The sequence below is a fragment of the Cyrtonyx montezumae genome, unplaced genomic scaffold (genome assembly GCF_038088225.1).
Source record: "Cyrtonyx montezumae isolate F1298 unplaced genomic scaffold, pur_monq_1.0 scaffold_10, whole genome shotgun sequence".
In the NCBI taxonomy this organism is placed as follows: domain Eukaryota; kingdom Metazoa; phylum Chordata; class Aves; order Galliformes; family Odontophoridae; genus Cyrtonyx; species Cyrtonyx montezumae.
Window position 1 is genome coordinate 59,751,896 of NW_027071826.1, and position 12,481 is coordinate 59,764,376.

Genomic DNA, 12,481 nt, shown 5'->3' on the forward strand with positions numbered 1-12,481 from the left:
TCCTGTTTCACTTTTAAATTTACTTCATTTCACATTTTTTTACTTTTCATTTCACGTTCCACTTTTAAATTTACTTCATTTCACTTTATTATTTTACTTAGTTTATGTTTTGAATTTCGGTTGACGTTTCGGTTGACGTTTTTGTTGATGTTTCGGTTGACGTTTCATTTCACATTTAAATTTTCATCACTTAACATTTCATTAATTTTCATTTAATGTTTCACATTTAATTTTACTTCATTTCACATTTCATTACTTTTCATTTCATGTTTCACATTTAAATTTACTTCATTTCACTTTTCATTTCACGTTTCACATTTAAATTTACTTCATTTCACATTTCATTACATTTCATTTCATGTTTCCCATTTAAATTTACTTCATTTCACATTTCATTAGTTTTCATTTCACGTTTCACATTAAAATTTACTTCATTTCACATTTCATTACATCTCATTTCTCGTTTCAAATTTAAATTTACATAATTTCTCATTTCATTTTTCACATTTAAGTTTACTTCATTTCACATTTAATTAATTTTGAATTCACGTTTCACATTTTAATTTACTTCATTCCACATTTCATTAATTTTGATGTCACGTTTCATATTTAAATTTACAACATTTCACATTTTGATTCACGTTTCAGATTTAAATTTACTTCATTTCACATTTCATTTCTTTTCATTTCATGTTTCAGATTAAAATTTACTTCATTTCATGTTTCACATTTAGATTTACTTCATTTCACATTTCATTAATTTTGATTTCACGTTCCACATTTAAATTTGCTTCATTTCACATTTCACTAATTTTTATTTCATTTTTCACATTCAAATTTACTTCATTTCACATTTCATTACATTTCATTTCACGTTTCACATTTAAATTTACTTCATTTCACATTTCATTTGTTTTCAATTCACGTTTCCAATTTATATTTACTTCATTTCACATTTCATTACTTTAATTTCACGTTTCACATTTATATTTACTTCATTTTACATTTCTTTTCATGTTTCACATTTAAATTTACTGCAATTCACATTTCATTTCACATTTCACATTTAAATTTACTTCATTTCACATACAATTACTTTTAAATTTTCATTTCAAAATTAATTTTACTTCATTTCGCATTTCATTACATTTCCATTTTCGTTTCACATTTAAATTCACTTCATTTCACATTTCATTACTTTTCATTTCACGTTTCGCATTTACATCTACTTCATTTCACATTTCATTAATTTTGATTTCACGTTTCTCATTTAAATTTACTTCTTTTCACATTTCGATTCACGTTTCATGTTTAAATTTACTTTATTTCACATTTCATTACTTTTCATTTCACATTTCATTTATTTCATTTTACACAGTTAAATTTACTTCATTTCACATTTCATTAATTTTCATTTCACGTTTCACATTTAAATTGACTTCATTTCACATTTCATTAACTTTGATTTCACGTTTCACTTTTATATTTACTTCATTTCACATTTCAATATTTTAATTTTCGTTTCAATTTTAAATTTATTTCATTTCACATTTCATTACTTTTTATTTCACGTTTCACTTTTAAATTTACTTCATTTCACCTTTCATTAATTTCGATTTCATGTTTCACATTTAAATTTACTTCATTTCACATTTCATTTCCATTTAAATTTTCACATTTAAATTTACTTCATTTCAAATTTCATTTAACGTTTCATATTTAAATTTACTTCATTTCACATTTCATTACTTCTCTTTTCACGTTTCACATTTAAATTTACTTCAGTTTTCATTACTTTTCATTTCACGTTTCACATGTAATTTTTCTTCATTTCTCATTTCATTAATTTTGATTTTACGTTTCACATTTAAATTAATTTCATTTCACATTTCATTAATTTCGATTTCACGTTTCACATTTAAATTTACTACATTTCACATTTCTATTCACTTTTCAGATTTTAATTTATTTCATTTCACATTTCATTACTTTTCATTTAACGTTTCACATTTTAATTTTCTTCTTTTCACATTTCATTACTTTTAATTTCACGTTTCACATTTCCTTACATTTCATTTCAAATTTAACATTTAAATGTACTTTTTATCAGATTTCATTACTTTTAATTTCACGTTTCACATGTAATTTTTCTTCATTTCTCATTTCATTAATTTTGATTTTACGTTTCACATTTAAATTAATTTCATTTCACATTTCATTACATTTCATTTAACGTTTCACATTTAAATTTACTACATTTCACATTTCATGTCACGTTCCACATTTAATTTTACTTGATTTCAAATTTCATTACTTTTCACATTTCATTTCACATTTCATTTCACATTTCATTTCAGGTTTCACTTTTAAATGTACTTATTTTCATAGTTCATTTCACGTTTCGCATTTAAATTAACTTCATTTCACAATTCATTACTTTTCATATTTCATTTCATGTTTCAAAATTAAATTTAATTCATTTCACATTTGATAACTTTTCATTTCACGTTTCACATTTAAATTTACCTCATTTCATATTTCATTACTTTTCATTTCATGTTTCACATATAAATATACTTCATTTCACATTTCATTACTTTTCATATTTCATTTAATGTTTCACATTTAATTTCACTTCATTTAATATTTCATTACTTTTCATATTTCATTTCATGTTTAAAAAATAAATTTACTTCATTTCACATTTCCTTACATTTCATTTTACTTTTCACATTTAAATTTACTTCATTTCATGTTTCATATCTTTTCATTTCATTTTTCACAGTTAAATTTACTTCATTTCTCGTGTCATATTTAAATTTACTTCATTTCACATTTCGTTAAATTTCATTTCACGTTTCACATTTAAATTTACTTCAATTCAATTTCATTAATTTTAATTTCACATTACACATTTAAATTTACTTCAATTCACATTTCATTACTTTTAATATTTTATTTCACATTTCTTTGCTTTTTATTCCACATTTCACATTTATATTAAATACGTTTCAAATCTAATTACTTTTCTTTTCACGTTTTCATTCAAATATATATCATTTTTTTTACATTTCCTTTTTCGTTTCTCATTTAAATTAAATTCATTTCATATTTCATTACATTTCCTTTCGCGGTTCACATTAAATATATTTCACTTCACGTTTCACATTTCATTTCACATTTCATTTCACAATTAATTACTTTTCATATTTCATTTTATTTTTCAAAATTATTTTTACTTCATTTCACATTTCCTTACATTTCCTTTCAGTTTTTTCATGTGAATTTACTTCAATTCACATTTCATTACATTTCCATTTTCGTTTCACATTTAAATTCACTTCATTTCACATTTCACTATCATTTCATGTTTAACATTTAAATTTACTTCATTTCACATTTCATTACTTTTAATTTCACGTTTCACATTTAAATATACTTTCACATTTCATTAATTTTGATTTCACGTTTTACATTTAAATTTACTTCATTTCACATTTCATTAATTTTGATTTCTCGTTTCATATTTAGTTTTACTTCATTTTACATTACATTACTATTCATTTCATGTTTCACATTTAAATTTACTTCATTTCACATTTCATTTCCATTTCAAGTTTCACATTTAAATTTACTTCATTTCACATTTCATTACGTTTGGTTTCACGTTTCACATTTAAATTTACTTCATTTCACATTTCATTGATTTCGATTTCACGTTTCACATTTAAATTTACTACATTTCACATTTCTATTCACATTTCGGATTTTAATTTATTTCATTTCACATTTCATTACTTTTCATTTCACTTTTCAGATTTAAATTTTTTTTATTCCACATTTCATTACTTTTCATTTAATGTATAACATTTAAATTTACTTCATTTCACATTTCATTAATTTTTATTTCACGTTTCACTTTTAAATATACTTCAACTCACATTTCATTAATTTTGCTTTCACGTTTCATATTTAGTTTTACTTCATTTCACATTACATTCCTTTTCAATTCAGGATTCACATTTAATTTTACTTCATTTCACATTTCATTACTTTTCATTTCATGTTTCACATTTATATTTACTTAATTTCACCTTTCAATTCCATTTCAAATTTGACATTTAAATTTACTACATTTCACATTTCATTTCCATTTCAAGTTTCACATTTAAATATACTTCATTTCACATTTCATTACTTCTCATTTCATGTTTCACATTTAAATTTACTTCATTTCATATTTCATTACTTTTCATTTCATTTTTCACATTTAATTTTTCTTCATTTCTCATTTCATTAATTTTGATTTCACGTTTCACTTTTATATATACTTCATTTCACATTTCATTAATTTTGATTTCACGTTTCATATTTAGTTTTACTTCATTTCACATTACATTACTATTCATTTCATGTTTCACATTTAAATTTACTTCATTTCACATTTCATTACATTTCATTTTTATCTTCACATTTAAATTTACTTCATTTCACATTTCATTACGTTTGATTTCTCGTTTCACATTTTAATTTACTTCATTAATAATTCATTACATTTCATTTCATGTTTCACATTTAAATTTAATTCATTTCACATCTTATTCCAAGTTTCACATTTAAATTTACTTCATTTCATATTTCATTTCATGTTTTACATTTAAATTTAATTCGTTTCATATTTCATTTCACGTTTCACGTTTAAATTTACTTCTTTTCACATTTCATTTCACGTTTCACATTTAAATTTACTTCATTTCACAATTCATTACATTTCATTTCAAGTTTCACATTTAAATTTATTTCATTTCACATTTCATTACTTTTCATTTCATGTTTCACATTTAATTTTACTTCATTTCATATTCCATTTCCTTTTCACGTTTCACATTTAAATTTACTTCATTTCACATTTCATTACAAGTTTCACATTTAAATTTACTTCATTTCATATTTCATTTCATGTTTTACATTTAAATTTAATTCGTTTCATATTTCATTTCACGTTTCACGTTTAAATTTACTTCTTTTCACATTTCATTTCACGTTTCACATTTAAATTTACTTCATTTCACAATTCATTACATTTCATTTCAAGTTTCACATTTAAATTTATTTCATTTCACATTTCATTACTTTTCATTTCATGTTTCACATTTAATTTTACTTCATTTCATATTCCATTTCCTTTTCACGTTTCACATTTAAATTTACTTCATTTCACATTTCATTAATTTTGATTTTACCTTCACATTAAAATTTACTTCATTTCACATTACATTAATTTTGACTTAACGTTCCACATTGAAATTTACTTCATTTCACATTTTATAAATTTTGATCTCACGTTTCACATTAAAATTTACTACATTTTAAGTTTCGATTCACATTTCAGATTTAAATTTCCTTCATTTCACAATTCATTACTTTTCATTGCACGTTTCTCATTTAAATTTACTTCATTTCACATATCATTACTTTTCATTTCACGTTTCACATTTAAATTAACTTCATTTCACATTTCTTTACATTTCATTTCACGTATCACATTTAAATTTTCTTCATTTCACAATTCATTACATTTCATTTCACATTTCACGTTTAAATTTACTTCCATTCGCGTTTCATTAATTTTGATTTCACGTTCCACATTTAAATTTACTTCATTTCACATTTCATTTCACGTTTCATATTTAAATTTACTTCATTTCACATTTCTTTTCACGATTCACATTTAAATTTACTTCTTTTCAAATTTTATTACTTTACTTATTTCAAATTTCACATCTCATTTCACATTTTATTTCACAAATCATTACTTTTCTTATTTCATTTCACGTTTCACATTTAAATATAATTCATTTCACATTTCATTTCTCGTTTCAAATTTAAATTTACTTTATTGCACATTTCATTTCCTTTCATTTCAAATTTCACATTTAAATTTATTCATTTAACATTCCATTATTTTTAAATATTCTTTTCACATTTAAATTTTCTACATTTCACTTACCATTACTTTTCATTTCTCATTTCACATTTAAAATTACTCCATTTTACATTTCATTAATTTTCATTTCACGTTTCACATTTAAATGTACTTCATTTCACATTTCATTAATTTTGATTTCACGTTTCACATTTAAATGTACTTCATTTCACATTTCATTAATTTTGATCTCACGTTTCACATTTAAATTTACTACATTTCACATTTCGATTCACGTTTCAGATTTAAATTTACTTCATTTCACATTTCATTACTTTTCATTCCACGTTTCTCATTTTAATTTACTTCATTTCACATTTCATTACTTTTCATTTCAAGTTTCACATTTAAATTTACTTCATTTCACATTTCATTAATTTTGACTTAACGTTCCACATATAAATTTACTTCATTTCACATTTCAATAATTTTTATTTCGCGTTTCACATTTAAATTTACTTCATTTCACATTTCATTACATTTCATTTTTATCTTCACATTTAAATTTACTTCAATTCGCGTTTCATTAATTTTAATTTCACGTTCCACATTTAAATTTACTTCATTTCACATTTCATTTCACGATTCACATTTAAATTTAATTCTTTTCAGATTTTATTACTTTACTTATTTCAAGTTGCACATCTCATTTCACATTTTATTTCACAAATCATTTCTGATTTCATTTCATGTTTCACATTTAAATTTACTACTATTCACATTTTATTTCTCTTTTCACATTTAAATTTACTTCATTTCACATTTCATTACATTAGATTTCATGTTTCACATTTAAATTTACTTCATTTCATATTTCATTTTTCACAATTAAATTTACTTCATTTCATTAATATTAATTCCACGTTTCACATTTTAATTTATTTCATTTCACATTTCATTAATTTCGATTTCACGTTTCACATTTATATTTTTTTCATTTCACATTTGATTACATTTTTTTTCACGTTTAACATTTAAATTTACTTCATTAAACATTTCATTGCATTTCATTTCACTCATTCACATTTAAATTTACTTCATTTCACATATGATTACATTTGATTTCACGTTTAACATTTAAATTTACTTCATTTCACATTTCATTAATTTTCATTTATATTTTCACATTTAAATTTACATCATTTCACATTTCATTAGTTTTCATTTCAAGTTCCACATTTAAATTTACTTCATTTCATATTTCATTACTTTTCATTTCAAGTTTCACATTTAAGTTTACTTCATTTCACATTGCATTACAATTTGATTTCACGTTTCACACTTAAATTTACTATATTTCAAATTTTGATTCACGTTTCAGATTTACATTTACTTCATTTCACATTTCATTACATTTCATTTCACTTGTCTCATATAACTTTACTTCATTTCACATTCAATTACTTTTAAATTTACTTTTCACATTTAAATTTCCTTCAGATCTCATTTCATTACTTTTCATTTCAAGTTTCAGTTTTTAATTTCCTTCATTTTTCGTTTCACATTTATTTCATTTTACATTTCATTTTTCGTTCCACATTTAATTTAACTTCATTAATCATTTCATTTCTTGTTTCACATTTAAATTAACTTGATTTTATATTTAATTTCACGTTTCACATATAAATTTACTTCATTTCACATTTCATTACTTTTTATTTTTTGTTTCAAATTTAAATTTACTTCATTTCACATTTGATTACTTTTGATTTCACGTTTCACATTTAATTTTTCTTCATTTCACATTTCATTAATTTTGATTTCACGTTTCACATTTAACTTTTCTTCATTTCACATTTCATTACTTTTCTTTTAATGTTTCACAATTAAATATAATTCATTTCAAATTTCGATTTGCGTTTCAGATTTAAATTTACTTCAGTTCACGTTTCACATTTAAATCTACTTCATTTCACATTTCATTACTTTTGATTTCATTTTTCACTGTTAAATTTACTTCATTTCACATTTCATTAATTTTCATCTCACGATTCACATTAATTTACTTCTTTTCACATTTTTATTCACGTTTCATATTTAAATTTACTTCATTTCACATTTCATTAATTTTGATTTCACGTTTCTCTTTTAAAGTTACTTCAATTCACATTTCATTAATTTTGCTTTCACGTTTCACATTTAAATTTACTTCATTTCACATTTCATTACATTTCATTTCATGTTTCACATTTAAATTTACTTCATTTCACATTTCATTTCACGTTTCACATTTAAATTTACTTCATTTCACATTTCATTACTTTTCATTTCACGTTTCACATTAATTTACTTCTTTTCACATTTCTATTCACGTTTCATATTTAAATTTACTTCCTTTCGCATTTCATTACATTTCATTTCATGTTTCACATTTAAATTTACTTCATTTCACATTTTTTTTACTTTTCATGTCACGTTTCACATTTAAATTCACTTTATATTACTTTATTATTTTACTTATTTCATGTTTTGAATTACGGTTGACGTTTCGGTTGACGTTTCGGTTGATGTTTCGGTTGACGTTTCGGTTGACGTTTCGGTTGACGTTTCGGTTGACATTCAATTACATTTCATATTTCATTTCTCGTTTCACATTTAAATTTTCATCGTTTCACATTTCAATTTACATTTCAGATTTAAATTTACTTCACTTCACATTTCATTACTTTTCATTTCATGTTTCTCATTTAAATTTTCTTCATTTCACATTTCATTAGTTTTCATTTCACGTTTTACATTTAGATTTACTTTATTTCACATTTCGATTCATGTTTCACATTTAAATTTAACTTTTGATTACTTTACATTTCACATTTCACATTTAAATTTACTTCATTTCACATTTCATTACTTATCATTTCACCTTTCACATTTAATTTTACTTCATATCACATTTCATTATTTTTCATTTCACATTTCATATTTAATTTTATTTCATTTTTGGTTTCAAATTTAGATTTACTTCATTTCACATATCATTACTCTTGATTTCGGGTGTTTCACATTTAATTTTACTTCCTTTAAATATCATTTCACGTTTCGCATTTAAACTTACTTCATTTCACATTTCATTTTACGTATCAAATTTAAATATACTTCATTTCACATTTCATTACTTTTCATTTCACTTTTCATTCCTTTACATATTTCATTTCAAGTTCAAATTTCATTTCACATTTCATTTCATAAATCATTTCTTTCCTTATTTCATTTCACGTTTCACATTTAAATTTACTTCATTTTACATTTCATTTCACGTTTCACTTTTTAATTTACTTCTTTTCGCAATTCATTAAATTTCAATTCATGTTTCGCATTTTAATTTACTTCATTTCATATTTCATTAATTTCTTTTCACGTTTCAAGTTTAAATTTACTTTATTTCCCATTTCATTAGATTTCGTTTCACGTTTAATTTTACTTCATTTAACATTTCATTACTTTTCATTTCGTGTTTCACATTTAAATTTATTTCATTTCACATTTCATTTCTCGTTTCACATTTAAATTTACTTCATTTCACTTTTCATTACATTTCAATTTTCGTTTCACATTTAAATGTACTTCATTTCGCATTGCATTACATTTCATTTCACGTTTCACATTTAAATTTACTTCATTTCACTTTATTATTTTACTTATTTCATGTTTTGAATTTCGGTTGACGTTTCGGTTGATGTTTTGGTTGACGTTTCATTTCACATTCAATTACATTTCATATTTCATTTCTCGTTTCACATTTAAATTTACTTCATTCCACATTTCATTAATTTTGATTTCACGTTTCATATTTAAATTTACTACATTTAAAATTTTGATTCACGTTTCATTTTTAAATTTACTTCATTTCACATTTCATTGCTTATTTCACGTTTCACATTTCATTTCACATTACTTTTCACATTTCATTTATTTTCCTTTCACGTTTCACATTTAAATTTACTTCATTTCACATTTCATTATATTTCATTTCACGTTTCACATTTAAATTTACTTCATTTCACATTTCATTAATTTTGATTACACGTTTCATTAAAATTCACTTCATTTCTTATTTCCTTGCTTTTCATTTCTCGTTTCACATTTAAATTTACTTCATTTCACATTTCATTACTTTTCCTTCCACGTTTCGTTTAAATTTACTTCATTTCTATTTTCATTGCTTTTCATTTCACGTTTCACATTTAAATTTACTTCTTTTCACTTTTCATTACATTTCAATTCTCGTTTCACATTTAAATATTCTTCATTACGCATTGCATTACATTTCATTTCATGTTTCGCATTTTAATTTACTTCATTTCACGTTTTTTTACTTTGCATTTCACGTTTCACATTTAAATTTACTTCATTTCACTTTATTATTTTACTTAATTCATGTTTTGAATTTCTGTTGACGTTTCGGTTGACGTTTCATTTCACATTCTATTACATTTCTTATTTCATCTCTCGTTTCACATTTAAATTTTCATCTTTTCACATTTCATTAATTTACATTTTATGTTTCACATTTAAATTTACTTCATTTCACATTTCATTACTTTTCATTTCATGTTTCACGTTTAAATTTACTTCATTTCACTTTTCATTTCACGTTTAACATTTAAATTTACTTCATTTCACATTTCATTAGTTTTCATTTCACGTTTCACATTTAAATTTAGTTCATTTCACATTTCATTACTTTTCATTTTTCGTTTCAAGTTTAAATTTGCATCATTTCACATTTCATTTTTCACATTTAAGTTTATATCATTTCACATTTAATTAATTTTGAATTCACGTTTCACATTTTAATTATTTCATTCCACATTTCATTAATTTTGATTTCACGTTTCATATTTAAATTTACTGCATTTCACATTTCATTAATTTTAATTTCATGTTTCACATTTAGATTTACTTCATTTCACATTTCATTAATTTTGATTTCTTATTTCACTGTTAAATTTACTTCATTTTACATTTCATTAATTTTGATTTCACGTTTCATATTTAAATTTACTACATATAAAATTTTGATTCACGTTTCAGATTTAAATTTACTTCATTTCACATTTCATTAATTTTAATTTCATGTTTCATATTTAGATTTACTTCATTTCACATTTCATTAATTTTGATTTCAATTTCCACATTTAAATTTGCTTCATTTCACATTTCATTAATTTTGATTTCATTTTTCACATTCAAATTTACTTCATTTCACATTTCATTACATTTCATTTCACGTTTCAGATTTAAATTTACTTCATTTCACATTTCATTACTTTGCATTACATATTTCAGATTTACATTTACTTCATTTCACATTTCATTAATTTTAATTTCATGTTTCACATTTAGATTTACTTCATTTCACATTTCATTAAATTTCAATTCACGTTTCACATTTAAATTTACTTCATTTCGAATTTCTTTAATTTCATTTCACGTTTCAAAGTTAAATTTACTTCATTTCCCATGTCATTAATTTTCATTTCACGTTTCACGTTTAAATTTACTTCATTTCACATTTCATTACTTTTAAATTCTCGTTTCACAATTAACCATTTCACACTTCATTACTTTTCTTTTCACTTTTCAGATTTAATTTTACTTCATTTCATGTTTCATTACAATTCATTTCGCGTTTCACATTTAAATTTATTTCATTCCACATTTCATTAATTTTGATTCCACGTTTCACATTTAAATTTACTTCATTTCATGTTTCATTATATTTTTTTTCTCGTTTCACATTTATAATTACAGCATTTCATGTTTCATTACTATTCATTTCACGTATCACATTTAAATTTACTTCATTTCACATTTCATTACATTTCATTTCACGTTTTACATTTAAATTTACTTCATTTCACATTTCATTTCACGTTTAACATTTAAATTTACTTCATTTAACTTTTCATTTCACGTTTCACATTTCAATTTAATACATTTCAAATTTCATTACTTTTGATTTCACATTTTGCATTTCAATTTACTTCATTTCTTATTTCATTACTTGTGATTTCATGTGTCACATTTAAATTTACCTCATTTCACATTTCATTAATTTTGATTTCACATTTCACATTTAAATTTACTCCATTTCACATTTTGATTCACGTTTCAGATTTAAATTTTCTTCATTTCACGTTTCACATTTAAATTTACTTTATTTCACATTTCATTAGTTTTCAGTTCACGTTTCAAATTTAAATTTACTTCATTTCACATTCCATTACATTTGATTTCATTTTTCACATTTAAATTTTCTTCATTTCACATTTCGATTCAAGTTTCAAATTTATATTTACTTCGTTTCACATTTCAATTCATGTTTCACATATAAATTTACTTCGTTTCACATTTCATTACATTTCATTTCAGGTTTCACATTTGAATTTACTTCATTTCACATTTCATAACATTTCATTTCACATTTCATTACATTTCATTTCACATTTCACATTAAAATTTTCTTCATTTTACGTTTCATTACTTTTCATT